The 15,375-nt window shown below is 33.2% G+C and overlaps 1 protein-coding gene across 6 annotated transcripts in view; it reads right to left on the minus strand.

The window, feature by feature from the left end:
• The window catches only part of LOC143202934 (cyclin-dependent kinase-like 2), an 89,799-nt gene that overhangs the window by 54,163 nt on the left and 20,261 nt on the right, over positions 1–15,375 (minus strand). The window contains exon 1 of one of the 6 annotated variants that reach the window (XM_076414960.1): positions 10,986–11,123. The exons of the other annotated variants lie outside the window; for them this stretch is intronic. The gene's annotated coding sequence lies outside the window, so the exon portion shown is untranslated. Of the gene's footprint in view, positions 1–10,985; positions 11,124–15,375 lie in introns of those variants that run through there. 6 annotated transcript variants of the gene reach the window in all.

The following is a 15,375-nucleotide window of genomic DNA, read 5'->3' on the forward strand; positions in this document are numbered from 1 at the left end:
GTCTTGATATTGGCAAGGCCGAAAATATAAATAGAAAGCCGCATTAAAATAACAATATCCGTTGAATTAAAATGTTATTAAAATGCCAAAACGTCAAAATATAATAATTGAGTCACCAGTTCAAGTAATCACGAACAACCAAACTGACGACAAAAAAAACGATAAATATCTCGAATATAACAGTAACCCAATTCCAATAATAAATAGAAAACAATTTATGTTTGAACAAAATAAAACAATCAATCAATCTTTTTGTTAGGGGTTATATTTAGGTTCCGTACGATTTAGGGTTACATTCGCGAATCACAAAGAGCCGGAAAAAAGGGCACTTAAACATAAAGGAATTCGTAAAGTCGCGAGAGTTCAGTAACCTCCACAATTAGCTCGATATATTAGAAACCAGCTGACCATTGGTCAGTAGAAAGTTTCCCCTTTACGCCGACTATCGGGTAATTTACGGCGTAAAGCACGTCACGCAAATCTCCACGGCCCGGAGATTTATTGAGCTTTTTACGAACGTATTACATTTTTACATAATGCCTCGCAATATGGGCGTCTGAAATATTCAGAAATGTGCGTTTTTATGCCGTGAATGCTAGAAACAACATGACCATGCCAATCAAATTACTCAAATAATTTAAAATAAAAGTTGAAGAACGATTGCATGGAGGGAATTTAACGCATTGGCTGAAAAGTCCCGGGCGCAACAAAGAAAACGCGTTTTTTTTTGTTCAAAATAGGCTTCATTCACCAACGTTATCTCCATCAAGAGCCAAGCATTGATTTCAGCGCAACATTTTAATACCACTTTTGTAGAACGATTTATCTTTTACGTCAAAATAGGCCTTTCACCAGTAGCTGTCCACTCAGATGACGATCGTTTTGATTCCGGAGTCAAGTGATGGATCCATGTTTCATCCATTGCCACATATTGATGCAAAATTTAGAACATATTAATGTTCTTGTTTTTGGTCCAGTGAGCAAACGCGGCACCTACTTTGAACAGAGCTTTCTTATAGTCAAATGCTCATGCAATATAAAAACAACAAATTTTTTGATATCTTTACGATGTTAACAAATTCACGCAAATTCACATTTCAATTATTTGAAAAGATTTTGTCAAATTTTTTTTATGTTCTCTGGTGTTACCACCTGATTTGGATGTCCACAAACGTTTGATGTCAGCAAACTAACGTTTTGTTGTTATTTATGATGGAACGAAGTCCTTATAACATTTTTTCCCATCAAATTTTATTGATCCATTGTTATGAAAATAACAAAAGTAATGTCAGTCTTAATACAATAACTCACAAACGCATGAGTAGAATATCACGTAATTTTAACAGCTTTCTTTTGAAGGCCACAGGGTTCAGGAACAGACATCTATGTGTTCGACCCGCGACTTTTCAACCCATATGTTACAAAAGAAACAAGCATATCTACAAACCGCATAAAAACTGACATAAAAAAAGGGACGTATTATAATATAATAACAGAACAAGTGCTACAAAATCAGTCAGAATCAACTGTCTTTCTATTCGTGAAAACAGACAGAGATGTATGAATTCCTTCCTGTACTAACTTTAAGAGAGAAAAGGACGAATAAAAGAAGGAATGGAGGAATGATGTAACAACGACATAATGTTATAAAAATTCTATTATTCTATTTCCATTTATTTTATTTAATTCCAACATGTGCTTACTGATTATTTTTAATAACCGTACCATAAATGACGCGGCCATGGAGATATTCCTACTGGAACTGTCTTTGGGAAAGAAAAGGAAAGAGGAAAATGCTATAATTTTCTGTTCGAAATAACAGTTTCATTATAAATGTTGAAAAATTGTTTTTTGACTTGATTGTAAAGAAGAATGGGGTAAGGTCTACTAAACATTTGCTTATTTTCTCAATCAATCTTTATCAACTATTTAATCATCCAACTCTAATGATTTTATTATGAGTATTTAAGGATCTTATTCGTTGAAACATGAAATAAAAGGCTTCAACAAATATCGAGAGACTTAGAGTATCGAAAAAGGCAATAAAAAAGACCCAATATTTGGCAAGATAACATAAATGCAGTGAAGATTATTTTTGTGTTTATCAATCAAAATGTTGTTCTCATTACAGTAATACATAATCTTATTAAATAATGTTCCAAAATGCTGCTATATTAATGTACAATATACTGTTATTTACCATCATACTAAAATCAAAACATAAAACCATATATAGTATATATAAAGTAAGTAATATGTAAGCATAAATTCGGCAAATTATTTTCTAGCTCGCGACTAGAATAGTCGACTCAGTCGAAACTAGCAGGTCCGAAAATAGTATCTGAAAGTACACGACTGAAACAGTCGACAGTAAATAGGAGTCAAGTCAGTCGGGCCGAAAATAGCGACTGAAAGTAGTTGACTGAAACAGTCGATAGTAAAAAGTAATAAAATCAGTCGGACCGGAAATATGCTATGGAAATAGTCGATAGTAAAAAGCAGTGAATTACTAAATAGTCGATAATCAATTTCATTCGATAGTTCTCAACGCTAAATTAGTCCTATATTTCTTTTTAATTTGAAACTTTATTGTGAAGAATCGGTACAATGTATTTTATTAAAAATATTGTCAATCCATAGTCGCTGCTCTTTTCTATGATTCAGGCAATTTACGGATTCCATCTCGAAAAAACGATGTATCATTTAAGGCTATGCGCGAAAGGACGACCCTTTTATGGTATCTTCATAAAAAATCAAGCGCTGCTCAGACAGGTCAAGACTCATATGTCGAAGCAAGTAGTAATCAGAAGGAGAAAGATTTGGATAATAGGGTGGGTGGGTTAGCACTTCTTATTTTAATGTTTTCAGAACATGTTTTGCAACATGTGATCGAGCGTTGTCTTGTAGAAGAATAGCCATATTGTGTCTTATTTGCATTCGTATTTCGGACTAAAGCATTAATTGTAGTCGATAGCGATCGCCATTGATGGTTAAAATGCCGAGAGCACTATTCTCATGTTGAAATCGATGAAGAATAGTTTCCATAAGCTTCACACAGTTTTCAATGACCTTCAGTCGTCCTTTTTTCCAAATTGAAGTAAATAAAGTAAAACTTTCCGTAAATCCGAATTACTCCTTAAAAATTTTAGTCATTTTCGATGCACTGAAGAAAATGTTTGTTTAGACAGACCAATGACACATACTTAAAAGTGAAGTCAATGAGGCTTCAACATGTTGGTTACAAATATACCCTATGCGATTTATTATCCAGTAACATAATCTGCTGTAAGTCCTTTAAAATTAATATATAGGCCTGATAATTAATTAATAAAAATATTAGTTTTCTCTATAAATATAATGGCCCAGCTAAAACAAATACAGAAAGCAAGAATTTCAAGGAAAATCGTTTTCGTGACCTTTAACTGCGAATTAGTTCGCAAACGCTATCACGACAGGGATGGAAAGTTTTGATACTTTTCACAGTTGACGTAAAAATAAAAGAATAAATATACATGTAAAACTAACCCTAATGGGTTTTACAGTAAGGCTATCATAATACTTATATGCTCTATTTTATATTTTTAACGAATAACCTTAAAAATATGTTGATTAATACTAAAAAATAATCGGCGGTTATATTATCATCATATCAAACATCTTCTCGCCACAGTCGACCACAGTTTTCCCTATTCCTCTTCCTACTCTTCAGACCAGTCTTAATGACCTTAAGCTATGACTCCTTGGAGGTTTAAAAGTGTCATATCCACCGCAGAAATATATGACTTTATCCAACAAACGTATACTGTGCTACAATTAATTCAAATAAAAAATATTTTTTATAATACGACACGTAAAAACAGAACATTCTTAGAATATACAATTGCTTATTCAGTTGTTTTTCTAACTCTATATGTATCCTATTTAAATAATATTTAATTAAATCATTTTTTCATGTTGAATATTCAATTGGTCGAATATCCAGGTCCACAGAAATGTTAATTTGCTGATGATACTGCGATTATAGCTGTCGGAGACAATAGTGAAGAACCTTCACGAAAATTACAACAGACAAGTGACAATATAAATAATTGGACACAAGCTTGTAAAATAAGAATTAATGAAAGTATCTCTGTACATGTGCAGTTCACCTATAAACAGCCCGTACAAGCATCAATAATATTAAATAATACTATCATTCCATATAGCAAAAACGCTAAATATCTCGGAGTCAATCTTGATGCAAAACTTCGCTGGAAGGAACATATAAAGAAGAAAATAAAAGAACTGAAATTTTAATATATAGGAAAATGTGGATAATTGGAAGAAAATTACAATTATCAGTACATAATAAATTGCTATTATAGAAGGAAATAATGAAACCTATATGGACCTACGGAGTTCAATTATGGGGATGTTCTGCAAAGAGTAATATAAATAAACTACACATTTTTCAGAACAAAGTCCTGAGAGGTATTGTGGGCGTACCCAAATACTATAGGACTGATTACCTACATCGAGACCTTCACATACCTACAGTCAATCAAGAAATCAAGAGAATTGCAAGGGAGCATGAGGAAAAACTCCATTATCACGAGAATATTGAAATATTGCAGCTTTTGGATACCACCAAAACAGGACACAGACAAACGAAAGAATCAAACCATCTGATCTTGTGTAGTGTTGTGTAGTGAAGTGCATATAATAGAAAATACAGCAGTGTCATGTATAAATATTATTTCACCAGAGACTGAGATAGGGCCGATGGGTCCTCCTAGTTATATACCTAGATTTAAGTTATCATAAAGAGAAATTATAGGTTAGACGGAAACGACTAGTAACAATGTAATAATTAAATAATAAAAAATTATTCAGATTTGCCTCGACGACTTAGACTAACATCAATCGGACTATTACAATCTTAAATTACAATCAGAATGTTTAGAGTCAAACAAGAAGAAGCCTACTCTACTCTACAATAAAAAAATCCAAGGCAGGTGTACCATAAGGAAGTGTATTGGGACTAATACTTTGCCTACTCTACCCATGTAATATACCATAAACGATAGACAGAGAGAAAATAGCGAAAAAAACACACGAAAATTACAAGAGGCAAGTGACAATACCAGTATAAATAATTGGCCCAAACCTGAAAAATAAAAATTACCGAAAATAAATCTGTGCATGTGCAGTTCACTTATGATCAAACAGCACATGCTCTAAGTATCTGGATGAATGAATGAATGATGAACGATTTTCATGCAAAAACTGGAAGGAACACGTACAAATAAAATGAAAGAACTGTAGTTCAAATATTGGAAAATGTATTGATTAATTGGAACAAAATCACAATTATCAGTACATAATAAATTGCTATTGTACAAGCAAGTATTGAAGCCTATATGGACATATGGAATTCAATTATAGAAATGTTTCATGAAAAGTAACACAAATGCAATAGAAGATTTACAGAACAAGGTTGTGATAAGTATTTCTAGGATCACCCAGATACTACAGGATTGACTACTTACAGGAGCTATAGATATCGACTCTTAATCAAAAGAAGACGCGAGGAGAGATTATATTCTCGAAGTAATACAAGTCTTGGATAACACAGGAACAGAACACAGATTCAAAAGAATCAAACCATTTGGTCTTTTATACTGTAGTGTATTTAACTGAAAAAATCAATGTTTATATACATTATTAGAGACCAAGATAAGGTCAATGGGTCCTAGATATATATCTTTATTTAAGTTATTGTAAAGACAAATTGTAGGTTAGATGGCAACGACTAGTAACAATGTAATAAATTTGGAAAAATGTTAAGTTAGAAATGTATATCGAAAAACAAAACATTGCTGTTAACAGAACTTGATTTTGCTCTAATCTACTTGGCCTTTACTTGAACGTTAGCTCAATTAAGGTGGCAGAACCAGAAAATGAGGACACGAAGACCAGAGAAACGATTAGTGATTGAAAAAGCATAATAATATATATGATTTTAATGACTAAAAATTGTTTATAAAAATATATTAAAATTATATTACATAAGACTTTCAATATTTTTACTGCAGTTGTGGTATATTTGGCCTTTACCTAAAGGTCAAAATGCTTTTGTTAGCTATAGCTTCAGCAAAGTTTAACATGTATAAGGGAACAACTATTCAGGGGACTAACGAAACGATGTTTTATTTTAATGTCGTATAATATATTGCGCGAAATATTTTGATTGAAAAGGTATATAGTGGTATTCATGGATTATGAACTCTTACTAGTAAACGTTATTCATTTACATATGTATTAGTACTATAAATTCATTTTCAGGAATTTGTTTTTCAAGCATAAAAATACAGTTAAATTAGAGATATGTTGTGGTGTTATTTTGATAAGTACATTAATATTTTGTGTGTATTATAATTACAGCAATGACCAGCGATATCATTTGAGAGTTTTAAAATGCAGTATTGATACAGATATTGAAGCTTCTAGAATTTGTCATGATATAGTTCACACTGCAGATCCATATGGCTTGAAAATTAATGAAGAAAATGCCAAAGTATTGACAACTTGCTATTGTAAACTTCAACAGGATCCAGTTAGAGCAAGTGAAGAAATTTAAGTACTTGGGATCAGTATTACAGGAGGAAAAAGTGGCATCTACCGCTGAAATAGCAAGCCCAATCAGCCAATTTACAGGAGCTTTTGCTTCTCTAGTATGGCAGGCTTATATTGCTAATAATGCTATTGGGATTCAAGACTTATTTCCATATATATAACATATTTCCCTCCTAGATCATGTTAGAAACATAGTAATTCGTAACGCTGTAACAATTTCCAAGTCAGCTCGTAGTCACCAAACAACTATTATTAAGGGTTTTAACTCAATGAAAGGATAACTTGTAAGATATAATAAGTTTCTAAAATATGTGTTAATCCACCACAAAACGATCAATGCTTTATATACACCTAAAGAATGTGGTCTTATGCATTTGATGAAAATGATGTCTAAACAAACTCTTTAAAACTCTAACACATCAAAGGTTTCCAAAATTAAGTTCGTTGTTACCCTTTTTCAATTATTAAATGAAGTAAATGTATTGAAGTATATCTATAATTAAGGAAATAAATACAGTAAATACACCTATATGGGCAGAGATATTTATCGATTTTATGTATTCCATAAATAAAACAAATGTGACATTTATGAGTGACAAGACAAATATAGACTTTTCCATGATTCTATTATGTATGACCTTGAAAGGAAATAACAAATTATGAATTCGCATGCCCACAAAAATTAGCTTGATATTAATCTAATTAAAAAAGCATGACATAAAACGTGACTAATATGTTTAATGATATAAATAGTGGACAAAAATAGTATAGCTTCGTTAACAATTATAATATTTGGTACATATACAAGGTTATTTCATGAAGTTTGTCGCTCGATCAGAAAATCGCAATTTTATTGCTTAATTTTCCTAAATTGTATCAGTATCCTTTTTCGATGAGACATGAGTTTTTCAGATATGAGTATTGAGAATAAGTTTGAGAGATTGAGTAAGTCTCACACAGCTAAACCTGATAGAATTGAAGATATTGTAAGAATTAGTAGTTTAAGTCGCTGATTCATGACATTCGTGACATGATAGATAGTCTTCTAGATCATGTTAGACAAAAAGCACAAGAGCTGTACAAAGTCAAAGCAACTGCACTGGTTGGTCAGAAGACTACTCTCAATTTGACTTAAAATCAAAGAGATTGGTTTATAAGTTAGTCATAAGACCAATTTGGTTCTACGGGGTTGCTCTACAAGGAGTATATAGGGGTCAATAATTTACCTTGTCTACATGTGCTATACCACAAATGGAAAATATCACGTTGGCTACATTTGCTGACACTGCTACTCCTGCTGTCAAAGATAATAGCTAAGGAGCCATAACCAAATTACAACAGGCAAGTGGCAATATAAATAATTGGACCCAGACTTGGAAAATAAAAATAAACGAAAATAAATATGTGTATGTGCAGGTTACGTCAATCGCTCAACCACTAATAACAATAAATAATATAATACCATATGGAACGAACCTTGTTGAAAAACTTCACTGGAAGGAACAAGTATAATAGAAAAGGAAAGAACTGTAATGTAACTAATTTAAAAACTATACAGGTTTTACAGAACAAAGTCCTGAGAAGTATTGTAGGTGCGCCGAGGTACTACAGGACTGATTATTTACATCGAGATCTTCAGATATCGACCGTCACCAAGGAAATCAAGAGAATTGCAAGAAGACAGACTCCTTTCTCATATCATTATCAAAGTAATACAACTCTTGGATAATACCAGAATAGGAAACAAACTCAAAAGAATCAAACCATTTGATCTTGTGTACCATTTGAACAGTAGTGTTAATACATAAACATAAATACACCAGAGACTAAGATAGAAAATTTACCTAGATTTTAGTTAATGTAAAGAAAAACTGTAGGATAATTGGCAACGACTATTAATAACGTAATAAATAAATTTAAAGATATAAATTTCATATACAAAAAAACTGCCAGTGACTGGCACGACACTAAATGTCCAGTGCTCAAGTAAAAAGAACCTATTAAAAAAACAAGTCGAGCATACATGCGGCTCAATATCTCAAACGAAATCAAAAACAAATTATTATTAGGTAAACAAATTTTAAAGCCAATGTAGATATACAATGTGCAACCATGGGGTTGTACGAGAAACTCCAACATCAACATGATCCAAATTTACTAAAACAAAGTTCTTGGCGGCATTTTTAACATCCCATGAATACACAAGGTACACGGAGCTCTAGAGATGTCAACGGTCAGCGAAGAAATTAAATGATGTGCAGTAAATGGTTTCGAAAAAACACGCGTGGATATAAAAAAGTCGCAGTACTACAACTGCTCCACAACAATAAACTTTAAGAGACTAAAACCTTAGTATCTTTAGTATTTCTGGACTTTAAAAACAACAATATATATATATACCCTTAGTCACTTAGTTTTGCTAAAAATCTTATGTATTTCCTCAGTTGTTGATATTTACCTACATTTTCAGTATAGTACTTTTGGAGCAGAATAAACATTATTATATCAAAATTTTCTATATTAATATCCTATGTATGTTCTATGTATTTATGCTCTACTATTCTGTATTTATTTTTATACAAAACTATGAAGTATTTTATTGTTCTGTAGTATTTATCACCGAAATAACACACTGAACTATTAAAATGTGACATTACACCCAAAATATTTAGAGTCAAACAAAAGAAAGCCTGCTCTACAATAAAAAAGTTAAATCAGGTGTACTACAAGAAAGTGTATTTCGGGCATTTTTTTACCTACTTTACACATGTGATATGCCATGAAAAGAAAATATCATGATGGGTATGTTTATTGATGATACTGCGTTTCTTGCTGTCGGAGAGAGTAGCGAAGAAGACTCACGAAAATTATAACAGGCTAGTAATAATATAAATAATTGGACCCAAACTGTGCAGTTCACGTATAATCAGGCCGCACAACCACCAATAACAACAAATAATACTATCATCACATATAGCAACAACGCTAAGTATATTAGACTAAATCTTCAATGATGTAAAACTTCAATGAAAGGAACATATTTAAAAAGAAAGGAAAATTAGAGTTAAAGTATAGGAAAATGTATTGTTTAATTGGAAGAAAAACAATTATCATAATAAACTGCTATTATAGAAGTATTGAAACCTATATAGACATACGGAATTCAATTATGGGGATGTTCCGCAAAAACTAATATGAAATATACAAGTTTTCCCGAAAAAAGTCCTGAGAAATATTGTAACTGCACTGGGGACCGATTCGCAATGAGAGAGTGTTCGCGTCGATATGTGACAATGGATGAAACATGGCTCAATCATTTTACTCCGAAGTCCAATCGACAGTCATCCGAGTGGACTGCACACGATGAACCCGCTCTAAAGCCTGGGAAAACGCAACAGTCGATTGGCAAGGTTATGGCGTCTGTATTTTGGGATGCGCATGAAATAATTTTCATTGATTACCTTGAAAAAGGAGAACCATCAACAGCGACTATTACATAGAAAGACTATTACATTTGAAGAAAAAGAATGTACTGCTTCACCAAGACAATGCACCGTGCCACAAGTCAGTGAAGACGATGTCAAAAATCCATGGATTGGGCTTCGAATTGCTTTCTCATCCACCGTATTCTCCAGATCTAGCCCACAGTCACTATTTCCTGTTCTCAGATCTCAAAAGAATGTTGACTGGGAAGAAATGTTCGTCGAATGAATAGGTGATCGACGATGTCAAAAATCCATGGATTGGGCTTCGAATTGCTTCCTCATCCACCGTATTCTCCAGATCTAGCCCACAGTCACTAATTCCTGTTCTCAGATCTCAAAAGAATGCTGACTGGGAAGAAATGTTCGTCGAATGAAGAGGTGATTGACGAAACTGAGGCCTACTCTGAAGCAAAAGGCAAATCGTACTACAAAAATGGTATCAAAAAGTTGGAGGCTCTCTATAATCAGTGTATCACCCTTGAAGGGAATTATGGTGAATAGAAAAAACTAATTTTGCCAAAAAAATGTGTTTTACTATGGTAGGCCCGGGACTTTTCAATTCACCTGCTAGGAGATATACTGTTGCAGTGTTAGTAGTATTTACATTCGTGTAGACTATAAACTTTAACATATTTCAGCGATTACAGAAAATATATTATCAATAAAATTAAAAGGCTCTGTATATAATGAAGAGTCATCAATTTCTGCCAGAACCAAACCGTTTCCGAAAATAAAAATACTGCGTGTCTACTTCCTCCATCACGCACCCCTCATAATTGTGCACCGTGTATTTCGATAAATCAATTGAACGGGTATCGCTGGGAAATATCAGCCCCAAAATCTTTTTTTTACTAAAAAACTGCATGTCGTACGTTTAATACTCACCACTAAAGCACCATGGGTCATATTTTAAACCGGGTTGTGGTTGGAAGGGTGGGCGATAAATTAAAATAAACGTCTAGTAGGTGTAAACGTGGTAATTAGCAGTCGAGATGTACGGGAATGCCATTAAATCATTGTCACTCGGAGAACTTTTACGGTTTTTTTTGTGTGTTTACTGTCGGGTTTCACTCGTCGCCCGAATAATAACGTCGCCTAAGAGACGCGGTGCACTTGAACGCCGGCTCACGACTGTGACTGGTGAGGGCCAACTTTCCTGTTTGGAAGACGGAGCGAGCGTAGTTAGGGGTTTCCTACAGGTTGACGGAAACTGTTACGAGGGGATCTAGTAAACTATGCGGGAAAGAGAATTAGTTGGAGTGATATACAGGTGATTGAGAAAATAATATGATTAATGCTAGGTGTCGTTATAGTCATTTAAATAAAACAGGCAATGCACGTCATAGATGACGTAGAATATACTGCCAAATGCAGTTTCTAAAATTATAAAATTCGTTTTAAACTTGGAGCTGTTTTTCCTTAGTAGTAGTAGTAGTAGTAGTAGTAGTAGTCATAGTAGTAGTAGTAGTAAAATTCGTTTTAAACTTGTAGCTGTTTTTCCTTAGTAGTAGTAGTAGTAGTCATAGTAGTAGTAGTAGTAAAATTCGCTTTAAACTTGGAGCTGTTTTTCCTTAGTAGTAGTAATAGAAGTAGTCATAGTAGTAGTAGTAGTAGTAAAATTCGTTTTAAACTAGGAGCTGTTTTTCCTTAGTAGTAGTAGTAGTAATCATAGTAGTAGTAGTAGTAATCATAGTAGTAGTAGTAGTAGTAGTAATATTCGTTTTAAACTTAGAACTGTTTTTCCTTAGTAATAGTAGTAGTAGTAGTCATAGTAGTAGTAGTAGTAAAATTCGTTTTAAACCTGGAGCTGTTTTTCCTCAGTAATGGTAGTAGTACTAGTAATATCAGTAGTAATAATAGCAGTAGTCGTAGTAGTAGTAGTAGTAGTAGTCGACCCTGTTGTCAAATATATACGAAATTATTCAAAACATTAGTGATACTAATTAGAGATTATAAACCAGCGTCTCTAATCAATTAGTTCTGACATGAAGGGGATAATAGTAAACCAGTAAAATGCGTCAGAGAAGTAAGTAACAGGCCAATTGAAAAGTCTCCGGCTTACCATAGTAAAACATATGTTTTTGCCAAAATTACCTTTTTTATTCAACATAATTCCCTTCAACGGTGATACATTGATTATAGCGACCCTCCAAATTTTCGATACCACTTTTGTAGTACGATTTGTCCTTTACTTCAAAATAGGCCACAGTTTCGGCGATCACCTCTTCATTCAACGAAAATTTCCTCCCAGCGAGAATTTTTGTGAGATCTGAGGACAAGAAATAGTCTCTAGGGGCCAGATCTAGAGAATACGGTAGATGAGGAAGCAATTCGAAGCCCAATTCATGGATTTTTGTTATTGTTATCACTGATTTGTGACATAGTGCATTGTCTTGGTGAAGCACCACTTTCTTTTTCTTCAAATGCGGCCGTTTTTCACCGACTTTGTCCTTCAAACGGTCGAATAACGCTATGGAAAACGCTGTTGGTGGTCCTTCCTTTTTCAATGTAGTCAATGTAAATTATTCCATGCACATCCCAAAATACAGACGCCATAACCTTGCCAGCCGATTGCTCTGCATTTTCTCACGCTTTGGAGGACGTTCATCGTGTGCTGTGCACTCGGATGACTGTCGATTGGACTTCGGAGTGGAATAGAGCCATGTTTCATCCATTGTCACATATAGACCCAAAAACTAGGGCTTATTATGCTTGATCATCTTCAAACACTGCTCCGAATCATTAACTCGTCGCTGATTTTGATCAAAAGTGAGCTCGCGCGGCAACAACTTTAAACAGAACTTTTTCATACCCAAATATTTGTGAATGATATGATGTACATGTTCAGTTGATTAGAGCATCTGCTTTTTCATTCAATTTCAATTTACGGTCATTCAAAATCATTTTGTGGGCTCTTTAAATGTTTTCGTCTGTAACCTCTTTTGGGTAGTCCCTGCCTTCACCGTCTATGGTGCTCATTTCACCACGTCTAAACTTAGCATACCAATCCTTGATGGTTGATTTTCCTGGGGCAGTGTGCCAAACTCAAGTTTTTGCTTCAACTGTATTTTCCCTTCGAAAAGTAATATTTTATCAACACGCGAAATTCCTTTTTATCCATTTTTTTCACAATAGCAAAAGTTGCTTCACTCAAAATGCTATAATTCGCAAACTAATGATCCGACAGCTGTCAAATTTATACACGCATGTTTTGAGGGTTAGGGCTAATTAAAAAACGTATGTATTTAATTCTAGTAACGCCATCTGTGTGTCGGGCCGGGGACTTTTCAATTGACCTTTTATTGATACTATTTCATATCAAGTTGGTCCGGTTTTACTGAAAATATTTTAAAGCATTGCAGTTAATACTTATACCAATACTGTGGTTAACGTCTCTCAGAAAATGTAATACAATATGTTGGATTTACCTAAAACAAAGCGTCCACATAGGATGCGGCTAATTAATCAAGATCGCCTCTAACAATCTATAATACTATGACATACTTATATCATGCCTTATCTATATAGATAAGTAATATACCTATAACATCTACCAGAGATCACATTTATGAAATTTATACAAACAGTTTGTTATTTTTTCGATATAAACATAATTTGAGAGGAAATTATTAGTCTGGAAAGCATCCATAGAAAACTTAGATATCCGCAGCTCTTTTGGGTATCTATAACATACATTCACACACTGTTGGAAAACATAGGACTTAAATCTTGTAAAGGCAATTCATGAAGAGGTTTAATCGAACTTCCAGACATTGCTTTTAAAAGAATAAACTTTTTAAAAGCATATAGAAAATCAAGGGAGACTTGTTATTCGTCATATATAAATTATTTAAAGAAGGTAGAAAACATGCTGAGGACGATGAGCATCGTTATCTTTGATGAGTGATACATCAATCAAGCCAAGAAATTATCGATTTATAATTATAGATCTTTTGACATTACCAACTTATCAAACCAAGTCAAAAATTGAGATTATGTTAACACTTTTCTTAGACTATAATGGTATTATTTATTATTTAATTCGAATTCCTTCCTCAAATAAAAGTTCCACGTTATGGACCTTTTTACTATTTATGACGCACTGAGAACATGTGAATGTTAATAAAGACAAATATAGATAGCAATAGATCTTTAGAATTGAAAGAGAATTTCGTTTGTTTATTTGCTGGTTGTTTTATTCCATTTCAACATCGATTCATCTCTGTTAACAAATTATATATAGATAGGGAATTGATTGGTCTTTAATATAATGGTTATAATATATAATGAAAGATAATATAAATCTTTTTTCTCTTTATCGACTTTTTAGTATCACTATTTTTGATCACTAACCTTATTTACACTTCCCACAGTGACTAATATTAATGACTGAAATTTTCTGGTATGTTAATAATAATAACTTGTATGTAATAATTAACCAGAAGTAATAATTATCAGTTTCGATCTAATTATTGATGGTATTGCTGATTACTTACACGTAGTATGTATCCCTAATCGTTTGTTTCTTATGCTTATTATTTAAAAGAAAAATGCAATGTTAAAACAACCTTAAAATATCTTTAAAAATATATACTCGATGCGAAATATTAAAATGAAAATTATTAATACATTAGCTTAACTTGGCTATATTTTAAAGTCTCCTTTTTACCAACGGGGGCTTATCTGGACTGGACCTACTGTTTAACGTGGGTCCTCGGCATTAAGCCTACCGACTGGCGAATGACCAACTTAGAAATTATCCCAGAAGACATCCGGTCTTACTCAGCTTGGTTACTGGCGTGACTGGGATCATTTTCCTTGGATTTTCTTGGCACTTATGCCTAAGATAATCACAAATATTAAACAATAACAATCACAAATTTACGACCATGCCCCAGCAGGATTCCAACCCGCGACTATCGCAACAGTAGGTCGACTGGCCTTTACCACTGCACCAATCAAGATGGCTGGGGTTATTTTAATGGTATGCTTACAATAAAATATTTTTTAGATTGTTTCTATTAGCGTATTAAACCCAACGAAACAAAATCTACACATGTATCATTTACTTTGCGTAGAACATTCTCACCATCATCTGTCGATAATTAATTTTCGGTATTTATCCGACATTTATTAAAATTATCGAATGATAATTATGGACTCTTTTGACAACACAAAACTATCGTAGTGTTATCGATATAATGAAGTTTATATTGAATTCCTGAATATAATAATGAATATAAATCTAAACCAACTAATTTATATAACAACAATT

This window comes from Rhynchophorus ferrugineus, unplaced genomic scaffold (assembly GCF_030347505.1).
Source record: "Rhynchophorus ferrugineus isolate W39M unplaced genomic scaffold, kcgeb_rfMv2 rfM1, whole genome shotgun sequence".
In the NCBI taxonomy this organism is placed as follows: domain Eukaryota; kingdom Metazoa; phylum Arthropoda; class Insecta; order Coleoptera; family Curculionidae; genus Rhynchophorus; species Rhynchophorus ferrugineus.